This window comes from Cupressus sempervirens, chromosome 10 (genome assembly GCF_028749045.1).
Source record: "Cupressus sempervirens isolate cs-2001-9-10 chromosome 10, ASM2874904v1, whole genome shotgun sequence".
NCBI classification, from domain to species: Eukaryota; Viridiplantae; Streptophyta; class Pinopsida; order Cupressales; family Cupressaceae; genus Cupressus; species Cupressus sempervirens.
The window spans coordinates 844,219,185-844,234,427 of NC_143127.1; the positions used below are offsets into that span (position 1 = coordinate 844,219,185).

General features: G+C 38.0%; 1 pseudogene; it reads left to right on the plus strand.

Annotated features, from left to right (window-relative positions):
• Window positions 1–925: 925 nt before the first annotated feature.
• The window catches only part of LOC149536626 (ABC transporter E family member 2-like), a 72,426-nt pseudogene continuing 58,108 nt past the window's right edge, over window positions 926–15,243 (plus strand).

Genomic DNA, 15,243 nt, shown 5'->3' on the forward strand with positions numbered 1-15,243 from the left:
AGCTTTGATTAAAGAAATAAAAATTTGAGACACCACTTCCACTATCAATCATAAATATAGTTAGTTGTTGATATTTTTTTGTTAAATTTGAAAACAAGCTAACATATAAAAATGTAAAAGAGGCAAAATTTCCCCATAAATCTTAAAGATTAGGAAAAAAAAATTCAGTACCATTAATTGAAATAGTTTAGGGAAAAGATATGAATAAGAGGAAAATTATATCATAAATTTAAATCAAAGTTTTAGAGTTTACCTTAGATCATGATAAGCTACTGTCTTTATGAGAGAAATAGACAACAATTAGCTTTTGAGATCTTGAATACACTTCTTGTAGAAGAGGGTCTTATCAGAATTGTAGGAATTGAGCTCATGTTTTTTTCTTTTAACTTCACAGAGACCTCTTTAAAGTTCCTTCTACAATTTTAAGAAACATGAACACAAATGCACCTTACTCTTTATTTTACTACCGCGTCAACACATGCAAATAAATCTTTTGGGACAATTTACTTTCTTTGGTGCTATCGATGGAAAAGAGTTAGAAATGGACGTGTGGATAAACTTAAAATCTCCATGCCATGCACGAAGGACACATTGATGCTAAATGTACTCTTAATAATTGTTGTAAAATTCTTATGAATTAAAACAAAGGACTCTCGGGAAAAATAGCTTTAGCCAATAAGAAGAGTACAATTTCAAATTAATATTTACTTAAAAATACAATATTTTCAACAACTTTAGTTTTGAATACATAAGAGTTATTTAACACTTTTCTCAAAACGTAACTAATAGAAAAGAAGGCAGTGAAAACTATAGTCTCCTGCCTTAAAGGAAGGGACTAATTATATAATAGTTATTAACATCCTCTCACCGAGATCACACTCCAACAAGTTTTACTTTATTATTGTATAAGGAGATCGGAGCTAAAATGAAGTATCCTGGAGTTCCTCTTGTTGTTGTCAATACACGGGTAAAATCTCTTCCCACCAGCTTTGCCAAAAATAATTGTAATCTCTAAGACCAAATACTTCATCGACATTTCGATAACCATAGCAATTACATAAATAGCAGGGTTTGCTTATATGAAACTTCGATTAAGCTAGGAGCAACAAATAGAGAGGAGCAAATAGCAGCTGTACGTTTCGAATTAAATAGTGAGGAGCAAATAGCTGAGATGGTCGATAGTAATTATGACTTTATCAGTTTATGTGGGTACACAACGTAAGATTCCATAAGTCTCTAATTTTATCTTAGAATCGATCTATAGATATTGATATGGATGGTTACATTTCTAAATCATTCCTCCAAGAACTGCAAACTTTTTGTTATTATTTTCAAATTCAGATGACGATCGCGTTCGCATTTCCTTTTCAAAATATGATTAGAATTTATATGAGATTGGGATCGGGAAAGTTGACCTTTACTCGTATTACTCAGATCATATTATTCTATACAAAGTTGACGTCAGCTGACAGCGTCATTCGAAACAAATATTCCATGGTTGGCAGACTAATTTGGATAACCATAGATGACTTGTATTTTTCTGAATATATATATGGATATGAATTATAGTCATCGCTCTACCATAGTTTAGTTTAAGGACACATACTTATTCTAAGGAAAAAGATTTATTCCAAGCTGTTTTGATGATTTAAACATCTTTCCATTTAGAATGGAAAACAAAAACAAAGAGCGAACGTGGAAAAAGTGGTGCCGTCTATCGTTCCGAAACTCGCTCAGTTTTCCCAGTCAAAGAAATGATTTAACAGCGCAAATACGCCACTCCACCGTAGAACTCGTTCCGTTTGGTCTTCGCAACGAAAATCCACGTTTTCTCGATCAAATGCAAGTCAAGAGGACGGGCATATTTTTATCGGTTATTATAGGTGGGCATTTCAATATAAACTTGTCCCATGCATAAAATAACTAACTAGTTGTTTTGTTTTTGAGTGGTTTATATTTTTCATTAATATTTTTTCCTATTGCAATCTTATTGCAATCTTATGCAACACTTGGTGAAGGAAGCTTTGGGTTTAACTGTGGAGGAAACTCCGTAGTTAAGCGCGCTCAGGCTGGAGTAGTACTGGGATGGGTGACCTCCCGGGAAGTCCCGGTGCTTCACCCCTGTGAGCATCACCTAGATCCAATGAGTGCTAAGTGTTCCATTTATTCTCGTGAGAGATGGATTCATGTTGAATCACTACTCATGAAACATGGGTCATCGAGTTTGACTCAAAAATCACACAGTTAAATCCTGATATTCACATCACAATTTGACTAGCTGTGAAAATCATCTCCTACTTATCAATTGATGAGCTTAAGGGGCTTTCTAATGAATGGTTCATAAGGCACAACACTTGGTGAAGGTTTTGCAAATGGGGTTGCAAGCTTTGGGTTTAACTGTGGAGGAAACTCCGTAGTTAAGCGCGCTCAAGCTGCAGTAGTATTGGGATGGGTGACCTCCCGGGAAGTCCCGGTGCTTCACCCCTGTGAGCATCACCTAGATCCAATGAGTGCTAAGTGTTCCATTTATTCTCATGAGAGATGGATTCATGTTGAATCACTACTCATGAAACATGGGTCATCGAGTTTGACTCAAAAATCACACAGTTAAATCCTAATATTCACATCACAATTTGACTAGCTGTGGAAATCATCTCCTACTTATCAATTGATGAGCTTAAGGGGCTTTCTAATGAATGGTTCATAAGGCACAACACTTGGTGAAGGTTTTGCAAATGGGGTTGCAAGCTTTGGGTTTAACTGTGGAGGAAACTCCGTAGCTAAGCGCACTCAGGCTGGAGTAGTACTGGGATGGGTGACCTCCCAGGAAGTCCCGGTGCTTCACCCCTGTGAGCATCACCTAGATCCAATGAGTGCTAAGTGTTCCATTTATTCTCATGAGAGATGGATTCATGTTGAATCACTACTCATGAAACATGGGTCATCGAGTTTGACTCAAAAATCACACAGTTAAATCCTGATATTCACATCACAATCTTTTATCATCTTATGTAAGAAAGATCTTTTATCGTATATCTTGTATTTAATGAGTGCGTTATAAAAGTGTTTAAAGTATGTAAAGTCATAATTGTTCAATCCAATGAGTGCTAAGTGTTCCATTTATTCTCATGAGAGATGGATTCATGTTGAATCACTACTCATGAAACATGGATCATCGAGTTTGACTCAAAAATCACACAGTTAAATCCTGATATTCACATCACAATCTTTTATCATCTTATGTAAGAAAGATCTTTTATCGTATATCTTGTATTTAATGAGTGCGTTATAAAAGTGTTTAAAGTATGTAAAGTCATAATTGTTCATGATTAGGAGAGTAATTAGAACAACGTTCGTGGTGTATTTGACATTAATCTTGTATTTTGTCCCATGTTTGAAAGAAATTAATTTGGAGAATGATTGTAATATTCTTTTTATTTATGTGAAGAATTTAATAATATTCTCCTTTAAAATGTTATGTATTTATTTAATTAATATAGATTTTTATTTTTTATTTTTTTTAAAGTTAAAAATATCTTATTTAAAAAAATTAATAAAAATAATTCGTTCATGTGTGTGGGAGTGGGGGGGTGGGGGGGTAGATAAAATATATATTAAAATGTGAAAATAAGCATGTCTTTTTAGATTTTAAATGAGAAAAAATATTTTTATAATTGAATGCCAGTCCACAAGCTAATAATATTCTCCTTGTTTAGGTGAAGAATTTAGGACATAATTTTTTTGACTAATTTATATAAATAAAAATATGAAGTAAATTGAAAGATATATTTTTCATTTTGTGAAATTTTTTCTATTTTTAGAAATTTAAAATGTTATATAATTATTTGATTATTAATGATTAAAAAATAGAAAGAGTATAAAACATCTTTATTTTTTAAAATTAATAAAAACAATTCACTTAAAAATTTGCAAGGAATTTAAGAAATTAATAATAAGAAATATTAAAATGTGAAAATAAGCATATATTTTTAGATTTTAAGTGAGAAAAAAAAATCAATTGGGAAGTTAATAATATTCTCCTTATTTAGGTGAAGAGTTTAGGAAATAATTTTTTATATAAATAAAAAATATGAAGTAAATTCAAAGATATATTTTTCATTTCATAGAATTATTCTCTATTTTTAGAAGTTTAAAATGTTATGTATTTATTTTATTATTAAAGATTAAAAACTAGAAAAACTATTTTATATATATATATATATATATATGTAAGGAGTTTAAGAAATTATTAATAATAAAAATATTAAAATGTGAAAATAAGCATATCTTTTTAGAGTTTAAGTAAGAAAAAACATTTTTTTAATTGGGTGTCAGTCCACAAGCTCATTCCAATTTTAAACTATTTTTGGTATGATCCCCTACCATAAATGTCCATATAGTTATATATGTATTTTGTTTCCATCCCCAAAAACTACTCAATAATCCAACACATTATTATGAACTAATAAACTACCAACAAATTAGTTCCAAACATAAATGACTTACAAAATAATTTTTACATGCCCAATTTAGGGTTGTGTTTTACTGGAAATGTAAATCTTTCTTATGAATTAGTTTAATTCCCTTTTAGAAAAAAACTACACAAATAATAAAATATTAAGACTAACTTTCTACTTTATTTTTTAAATATGTTTTATGTGATCATTACAAATTTAACTAGATGACAATATAAATAAGCCATTAACGAATATTGTATTATTCATGCATAAATAAAGAAAATGAAAATTAATGACATCAAAGTAGATGTAAAAGTTATATAGTCAAAGAAGGTAACAAATCTTTATTCTTAGATAATAAAGCCATCCTTGACTCTTTATGAATTTGAAAAAATAGAAAAAAAAAATATGTGAAACCATTTGGGATTGAGATCCACGATCCTTCCCATGAAAAAGATAAAGTCATTTCATATGACACACCCAACTAAACTAACAAGTACTAAATTTAAGAGCCTTCCATTTTATCATAGCAACTTACTCTAAGACTCATAGGTTGAGACCTATATTGGTATTGTGTTGAATGATGAATGGAAGCACGTATAAGGAAATTGAACTATTTAAAAGAATGCCTCTTCAATATCTTATATTCTTTGTTTTGGTTCTAATATGACAAGATACTTGAATCTTAAAGTCCCCCATTGAGCTTCATTTTTTCACCTATTATTGCTCAGAGATAATGTAACTATATTCCCCATTTTACACCAAATTTTAATAAATTAAGCTCTCAGATTTAAACTCTTGTTACAAAAAAATTATTTTGGCTACACAATAACAAAATGCAAAAGTTATTCAATCTACCTGCTACACTTAGTACTGTAGTAAGAGAACACCTACAACCAAATCTCGATAGCGATGTCGATTAACTTCCAAAAAAACTCTTTCTATGTAAAGGCCAATGAACAATGTTAACGAAAAACCTTTGGATTCAAATGGGCCTTGAAAATGGATCACTTGGGGAGGTGGTAGATATTGTGTATACGGGTAAGTGCACAAAGTTGTGGTGCCAAAAGGGGGGTATAAGTGGACACCTTTTTCCTAAAATATGCAAATTTTGAACTTCAACAAGAATTTGAAGATAGTTACACTCAAAATTTTCTTCAGATATGACAAAAAAAAAAAAGTCATAGTCCTTTGAATCTAGTTTCTAAACTACTAATTTTTTTTCAAAATGGTTTAGTTTTAGGTCCTCAAAAAAGGGGGCCACAAAAAGTGGTACTGTTTATTCCAAAAAAATATAGCACAGTAAAAAGTGTGGCCCCCCTAAAATTTTAACTTTTTTTTTGAAATTTTTTAATCGCTCTGGTCAAAAGTTACTTAACACTATGTAGTTTATCCCAGATTTTTCGAGTAATTTTATAATATAGTTTTTTTTTTAACGAATTTTTTAACTAGACACATCCCAAAAACGTGAAATATCTGTGTGCTCCCCCTAGAAATAATTGAAAACTAATCTAAAATCAAAACTTCTTTTTTTCAAAGTGTGTAGAATGGAGTCTAGTTTCTAAAAAACTAAGTTGTTACAAAATTCGATGAATGAGCTAAAATCTATAGCCCAATTAGTACGTGGTGGTTTTTGACAAAAAATGAACATACATTCAAAAGAAATTATAGATGAAAGGCTTGAAATAGTTCAAATTAAAAATAAATTATATGGTTAGATAGCTAACACAGAGACCTATAATGCTATGTAACCTGATCTTATCAATACCCAACCATGAGAAATCTTGAAGGGGAGCACAGAAGAAAAAATAATCATTTTTTGAATGTTTGTTGGAAAACACGTCTCGGGCCTGTTCATCAAATCCAAACCTTTGGGTTGGATCTCCAAGGCAAAACCAAGCCTTAGGCTTGGGTTTGATTAAGTTTTAAATAGCGCATGCCCCCTATAGTGTGCACGCGCTATAGCGTGCACGCGCTATTTAAACCTCAGCTCTAAATAACGCGTGTGTGCTATAGGGCGCAAGCACTATAGTGCGCATGCACTATTAAGATGTAAGTTGCAAAAGAGAACTAGGTGGGGGGGGATAGGGGAATGGCTATGTGTGTGCATGAAAGAGATAAAAAGAAAGTAGGGGATAGGAGAGGGGAGAGAGTACAGGATGGGAGAGAGAAAGTGAGAAAGAGTAGGGGTGGCAAAGAGAGTATAGGATGTGAGAGAGAGAGAGAGAATAGGGGTGGCAAAGAGAGGAAGTGTGAGAGAGAGTACGGGTGGAAAAGAGAGAGTGTGGGATGGGGGAAAGAGATTTAAAGTAGGGGATGGGAGAGAGAGAGGAAGTGTGAGAGAGAGTACAGGTTGGGAGAGAGAGATTAAGAGTAGGGGATGGAGAAGACAGAGAGTAGGTGATGGGAGACAAAGTGGGAGAGGAAGAACTTGAGAGAGAGGAGGATGGGAGTGCATGTGTGTGAAAGAGAGAGAGTATGGAATGGGAGAGGGGGAAGACAAAGTAGCTCAAGAGAGAGTAGGGGATGGAAGAGAGAGTAGGTGATGGGAGAGGGAGTGGGAGAGGGGGAGATAGGGGGAATAGAAATGCGTGTAAGAGAGAGAGAGAGAGAGAGTAGGGGATAGGAGAGAGTGTGAAAATTTAAGAGAGACTAGAGGGTAGCAGAGAGAGAGAGAGAGAGAGTGGAGAGGGAGAGAGTAAGAGTGAGAGTGAGAGAGAGAGTAGGCAGTGGGAGAGGGAGAGCAAGTGAGAGAAAAAGTAGGGGATGGAAGAGGAGAGAGGGGGGATGGGTGTGTGTGTGTGAAAGAGAGAGAGTCAAGAATGAGAGAGGGGAGAGAGAGATAGAGAGAGTAGGCAATGGTAGAGGGATGGGAGAGAGAGGGAGAGAGAGTGAGAGAGAGAGAGAGAGAGAGAGAGAGAGAGAGAGAGAGAGAGAGAGAGAAGGTGGTGGGAGAGGGAGTGGGAGGGAGAGAGAGGTGGAATGGAAGCATTTAAGAGAGATAAAATAGGGGATAGGAGAGAGTAGGCAGTGGGACAAGGACTACGAGAGAGAGGGGGGGGAACGGGAATGTGTATTTATTTATAAGATAGATAGAGTAAAGGATGGGAGAGAGTGTGAGAGTTTGATAGAAAGTAGTAGGGGATGGGAGAGAGAGTGAGAGTAAGGGATGGGAGAGAGAGAGAGAGAGAGTAGAGAGGAAGAAAGAGAACTTGAGAGAGATAGATAGTAGGCAGTAGGAGAGGGAGTGGGAGAGGGAGAGGGAGAGGGAGAGGGAGAGAAATAAGGGGGATGGGAGTGTGTGTGACAGATGTAGAGAGTAGGGGATGGGAGAGAAGAAGAAGAGTGGGGGGATAAGAGTGTGTGTATCTATGAAATTCAGAGAGTAGGGGATGGGAGAGAGTGTGAAAGTTTGAAAGTAGGGGGTGGCAGAGAGAGAGTATGATGATGGGGGAGAGAAAGTAGGCGATGGGAGAGGAAAAGAGAGAGGGGGGATGGGAGTGTGTGTGTGTAGGAGAGATAGAGCAGGGGATGGGAGAGAGTGTGAGAGTGTGAGAGTAGGGGGTGGATGAGAGAGAGAGTATGACGATGGGGGAGAGAAAGTAGGCGGTGGGAGAGGGAAAGAGAGAGGGGGGATGGGGGTGTATGTGTAAGAGAGATAGAGTAGGGGATGGGAGAGAGTGAGAGTGTGAGAGAGTAGGGGATGGGAGAGGAGAGAGAGAGTAGGGGATGAGGGAGAGTGTGAGAGTGTGAGAGAGTAGGGGATGGGAGATGAGAGAGAGAGCAAGGGATGAGGGAGAGAAAGTAGGCAGTGGGAGAGAGAGTGGGAGAGGCAGAGAGAGCTTGTACAAGATGGGAGAGAGAGAGAGAGAGAGTAGAGAGAGAGAGAGAGTAGAGAGGGAGAGAGAGAACTTGAGAGAGAGAGAGATAGTAGGTAGTAGTAGTGTGAGTGTGAGAGAGAGTAGGGGGTGGTAGAGAGAGTACGACGATGGGGGAGAGAAAGTAGGCAGTGGGAGAGGGAGAGAGAGGGGGAATGGGAATGTGTGTAAGAGTGACAAATTAGGGGATGGAAGAGAAGAGAGAGAGTAGGGGATGGGGGAGAGAAATTAGGTGGTAGGAGAGGGAGAGAGATAGGGGGGATAAGATTGTGTGTGAGAGATCTAAAGAGTCAGGGATGGGAGAGGAGAGGGGGTGAGAGAGGTAGAGAGAGTAAGTGGTGGGAGAGGGAGAGTGAGAGAGAGTAAAGGATGGGAGAGAGTAGGAAGAGAGAGGGAGGGGATGGGAGAGAGAGTAGGGAGGATGGGGAGTGATGTGTTTTGAGAAAGTAGGGGGTGGCAGAGAGAGAGTATGACGACGGGGGAGAGAAAGTAGGCGGTGGGAGAGGAAAAGAGAGAGGGGGGATGGGAGTGTGTGTGTAAGAGAGACAGAGCAGGGGATGGGACAGAGTGTGAGAGTGTGAGAGTAGGGGGTGGCAAAGAGAGAGTACGACGATGGGGGAGAGAAAGTAGGCGATGGGAGAGGGAAAGAGAGAGGGGGGGATGGGGGTGTATGTGTAAGAGAGATAGAGTAGGGGATGGGAGAGAGTGAGAGTGTGAGAGAGTAGGGGATGGGAGAGAAGAGAGAGAGTAGGGGATGGGGGAGACTGTGAGAGTGTGAGAGAGTAGGGGATGGGAGACGAGAGAGAGAGCAGGGGATGGGGGAGAGAAAGTAGGCGATGGAAGAGAGAGTAGGAGAGGCAGAGAGAGCTTGTACAAGATGGGGGAGAGAGAGTAGAGAGGGAGAGAGAGAGTAGGGGGTGGTAGAGAGAGTACGACGATGGGGGAGAGAGAGGGGGAATGGGAATGTGTGTAAGAGAGACAAAGTAGGGGATGGGAGAGAAGAGAGAGAGTAGGGGATGGGGGAGAGAAATTAGGTGGTAGGAGAGGGAGAGGGAGAGAGATAGGGGGATAAGAGTGTGTGTGAGAGAGATATAAAGAGTCGGGGATGGGAGAGGAGAGGGGGTGAGAGAGGTAGAGAGAGTAGGTGGTGGGAGAGGGAGGACGAGAGAGAGTAAAGGATGGGAGAGAGTAGGAAGAGAGAGAAGGAGGGGATGGGAGAGAGAGTAGGGAGGATGGGGAGTGATGTGTTTTGAGATAGTGTGTATGCACTATACTGCATACGCGCTTTATAGTGCGTACGCGCTATATTGCGTATGCACTATCTCAAATCACCAAAAAAAGGTCAAAAACCAACCTTGGGGCCCATTTCATACATTTTTAACTTTTGGTTTGTTATGCTCTCTATTATTTCGATAGAAAACACGGGTTTCAACATCTAGCAAACACTATTTCAACACTTTTGGAAGCTAGCAAACACCAAATTCAATCATTGGATACGTGATTTGAAGAATTTTTGAATATTCTTTTAATAGAAAAGGTTAGTGCAATCCATTTTAAATATTGTTTGTTGATATATAGATACAAATTTGATTATAATTTGATATGTTATGTAATATATAGTGAATTCATTAAAAATTGTATGTTTGAATGAAATGTTATTTCGAAATGGTTAGAAATTTGACAAGTCGTTTGATATATATTGTGTATTCATTCAAATAATTATAATTTTTATATGTAATTGAATAATTTTTAATTTACACATTTTAAGTAATTCGGATGTTTGAATAATTTGACATGTAGAAATCATCATCATGCCAAGGAAGAAACCAAAGATTCAAACAAATGCAGATAGGGAGAGAGATTTAACAATTAAAAGAGATAAAATGAAATTACTGCGTGAACAAAGAAAATTGCAAAGCAATGATGAAGAATTAACTTTCGAAGAGGATCAAGAACCACCAGTACAAAGAAACAAGGAGGAAGAATTAGAAAGACAAAGAGAACGAATGAGATTGTTACGCTCAAGAAGACAATTGAATTGTGAAGCTACACCATCCTTCAATGTTGGAGTCATATCGTCCGCTACACCATCTTCGAATGTTGGAGTCATATCATCCACTACACCATCTTCCAATGTTGAAGTCATATCGTCCTCTCATGTTGAAGAGACACTGATTTATAGATTCGACGATATACACACTCCATCATGTCACGTTGAAAGCACAACATCAACACATCAAGTAGGTGATATTCCATCTTTTACATCTTATTGCCGAGGCACATCATCTTCAGTTCAAGGTATGCAATACACTCAACCTTATATTGATGTTCAAAATGTTGAGAGAATTGAAGAGATTAGAACAACTTCTAGAATTCATTTTAGAAAACCAAAATATTTGATTGATATTGATACTAACATTTTGAAATCAATGCCTGACAAGATTAGCAAGCGTACTTGTCAAAGAAAAGTTAATCATATGTGGAGATTATTTTTTGAAGAATTAAATATTATAGGTCAATGCCAATTATTTGTTGAAATGATGAGGAATTTGAAATTTAGGCCTATCATGAAGATTCTTAGGCTAAGAACGATGGATGATTCAAATGAAAGAAATATTGTAAAGAATCTAATGAGTTCTTATGACAAAGTGGGTTCTAAATCATGCACCAAAGATAATAATATCACAAGATGAGTACTCACATCGACAATAGTAAGTAGCCAAATGAAGAAAGCTTGACTCATGAGAAAGAAAAGAAAAACATTAAAAATTGGTAGAGGTACCTTAAGGAGAGCCATGCTAAGGCATGAGAGATTAGAAGATCCAACAAAAAACGAGTTATGGACATTTAGCGGTAGACTACCGCGAAAGGATAAAGAAATTAGTGAAGCCTTGAAATCATTGATCAAAAATTTTTGGAAAAATAACACACGTGTTTCTCCTAATCAAAGAGATGTTGTAAGAAGGAGGATTGGTAGCCGAAATCATGAGCCACATGCGAAACATATTTTGGACTCAACTCAAACACAATTTTTTGCAAAATTTATTGGTATGTATCCTCAAATTCGAATAAGTCAAAGATTTTTTGAGATGGGTAAACCTTTTTATGTGAAAATAAATCACACGCGCACAACTTTTTGTTGTAGGATACATATTGAATTTTCTAACCATTTTGATATTTTTAGGCACATATGTGTAGTTTTTCATTCTCAGTTTGTTTTGCAAGATTGTGACATAAAAGAGCCACCAAGATCTTCAAGGGAATTCATATCCAACATTTTATGTGAAATAGGGGACGGCCAACAATTTTACAAGACATCATGCTTGGATGGTACGTGCTTATTTTGTGGTTCTTTGCAACTTTTATCAACTTGTCAACATATGGATAGTACACATGCAATTGGAAATGAAATAGTAGATTATGAAAAATTCAAGACAGTGACATATGCTCTAAAAGATGGGAAACATGGTAAAAGATGTGATCTAGTTATTGAAAAGATTCCAGTGTATGAGTTCATGAAGATTTTTTGTGAAAAGATTATGTACGAGTATGCAAGGCATACCCATAGAGCTTGATGGTTGGATTTGCAATTCAAGTTGTGTAAGGATACATTTCCATTGGATACCATTATGCAGAGAACTATACACTACAACCACAAAATGAGGTGCAAGCAAAGTATTATACATCTCAATAGGTTTCTATATTTGTTCACATAACATTCATGCATTCACCTACAAGTACAGAAGATGACAGGAAGATTTTGAGGGAGTACCATTTTTACATCAGCGATGATCGATCACATTCTACGGAGTTTGTACATGGTTGTTTTCAACTATTTTATGGAGATTTGGCTAATAGAGGCATATCATATCGTCAACACATTATTTGGTTAGACAATTGTGCATCTCAATTCAAGAATGCACGGATGTTTTATTGGTTGAGCAGGATGCACAGGTTGTGTAGAATTCAATATATGTGGAATTTCACAGAGGTTGGTCATGGTAAGGGAGAGCACGATGGTGCAGGCGCATGCATTAAAAGAGCCTTGGCTCATGAAGAACTAAAGTACAAAGATGGAGCAATATTGATAGATGCAAAATCCATCGTCCAATGGTGTAACACTACAATGGGTCCAAGTAAGGAAGGTAAGTCTACAGTTTGTAAATGTTTTTGGTTGATAGATAATACTAAGATTGCACCATATCAAGATTATTGCACACTAACAGGATCTAGTGAGTTGCACTCTTTTAGAAGCTCTGATGTAGGTTCATGGAGTATCCACACACGAAAAATGGCATGCTATTGTCCATCATGTGCAGAGGAAAATTGGGATGACTATGAGTCAACTGAATGGGTGGACAAATGGGATATATGGGTTTTGGACCCAATTGACACCTATTGTCCCCCACAAGCACTGGAAATGGTAGAGATGGATTCATTTATTGACTTTGACCACTTGTCAGATTTAGTGCAACCTGGTAATATATATATATATATATATATATATATATATATATATATCTTTGTAATTTCAATATGCAACTTTATAACTTTTACCCAAGTATTTTCTAAATTAATGACCGCATTTTGTACATTTGTCACTGCAGGCCATGTTTTTGTTGTTATTGTATCTGAAGACAATGAAGAAGGGACAGATTATTATTTTTGTTGTTGTGTTGAAGCAAAACAAAAATTGGATCACTTGGTTATAGATGGTGAAGGTTTAGAGTACCATGTCGGTGCGGTGGTTGTAACAAGCACATGGCTTAGATGATATCCTATGAAGAATCCTAACTTGTGGTCACTAAATGCCACAGGGCTGCAATCTTTGATGGGGCATATCTCAGAGCTCATGTGAGATATGGATGAGATTCTAGTTCCTATAGGACCGTGTTACAGAGACCTACAATAACCTCTCTCACTTTTTGGAGATCGCATTCTGTTTTCATTCTACAATGCCATCTCAGGTGATGCTGAAACTTGCAATGTTGACCAGTACAAAGTTGCCAACTGCCAAATCTCTCTCATCTTTCATCATGGGATCAAACTGTCTGCTCCATTAGCTCTAGGTGACTGGGTAAACCCTATCCCCAACCTTTTCTTGTCCCCTTCAGTGCTCGAACGTTCTCAGGCATGCTGAACCGAAATGTCCCTAAGGGTCACTAAATGCCATGGGGCTGCAATCTTTGACGGGGTATATCTCAGAGCTTGTGTGAGATATGGATGAGATTCTAGTTCCTACAAGACCATGTTACAGAGACCTACAATAACCTCTCTCACTTTTTGGAGATTGCATTTCGCTTTCATTCTACAATGCCATTTCGGGTGATGTTGAAACTTGTAGTGTTGGCCAGTACAAAGTTGCCAACTGCCAAATCTCTATCATCTTTCGTCATGGGATCAAACTGTCTGCTCCATTAGCTTCGGGTGACCAGGTAAACCTAATCCCCAACCTCGTCTTGTCCCCTTCAGTGCTCGAACATTCTCAGGCACGCTGAATCGAAATGTCCCTAAGGGTCACTAAATCTCACAGGGCTACAATCTTTGATGGGGCATATCTCAGAGCTCGTGTGAGATATGGATGAGATTCCAATTCCTACAGGACTATGTTGCAGAGACCTACAATAACCTCTCTCACTTTTTGGAGATCACATTCCATTTTCATTCTACAATGCCATCTCGGGTGATGTTGAAACTTGCAGTGTTGGCCAGTACAAAGTTGCCAACTGTCAAATCTCTCTCATCTTTCGTCGTGGGATCAAACTGTCTGCTCCATTAGCTCTAGGTGGCCAGGTAAACCCTATCCCCAACCTCATCTTGTCCCCTTTAGTGCTCGAACGTTCTCAGGCACGCTGAACCAGAATGTCCCTAAGGGTCACTAAATCTCACAGGGCTGCAATCTTTGACGGGGCATATCTTGGAGATTCTAGTTCCTACAGGACTGTGTTGTAAAGACCTAAAATAACCTCTCTCACTTTTTGGAGATCGTATTCCATTTTCATTCTACAACGCCATCTCGGGTGATGTTGAAACTTGCAGTGTTGGCCAGTACAAAGTTGCCAACTGCCAAATCTCTCTCATCTTTCGTCGTGAGATCAAACTGTCTACTCCATTAGCTCTGGGTGGCCAGGTAAACCCTATCTCCAACCTCGTCTTGTCCCCTTCAGTACTCAAACATTCTCAGGAACACTGAACCAGAATGTCCCTAAGGGTCACTAAATGCCACAGGGCTGCAATCTTTGACGGGACATATCTCGGAGCTCGTGCGAGATATGGATGAGATTCCAATTTCTACAGGACTATGTTGCAGAGACCTACAATAAACTCTCTCTCTTTTTGGTGATTGCATTCCATTTTCATTCTACAACGCCATCTCGAGTGATGTTGAAACTTGCAGTGTTGGCCAGTACAAAGTTGCCAACTGCCAAATCTCTCTCATCTTTCGTCGTGGGATCAAACTGACTGCTCCATTAGCTTCAGGTGCCGGTCAAACCCTATCCCCAACCTCGTCTTGTCCCCTTCAGTGCTTGAACGTTCTCAGGCATGCTGAACTGGAATGTCCCTAAGGGTCACTAAATGCCACAGGGTTGTAATCTTTGATAGGGCATATCTTGGGGCTCGTGTGAGATATGGATGAGATTCTAGTTCCTACAGGACCGTGTTATAGAGACCTACAATAACCTCTCTCACTTTTTGGAGATCGCATTCCATTTTCATTCTACAATGCCATCTCAGGTGATGTTGAAACTTGTAGTGTTGGCCAGTACAAAGTTGCCAACTACCAAATCTCTCTCATCTTTCGTCATGAGATCAAACTGTCTACTCCATTAGGTCTGGGTGGCCAGGTAAACCCTATCCCCAACCTCTTCTTGTCCCCTTCAGTGCTCAAATGTTCTCAGGCACGCTGA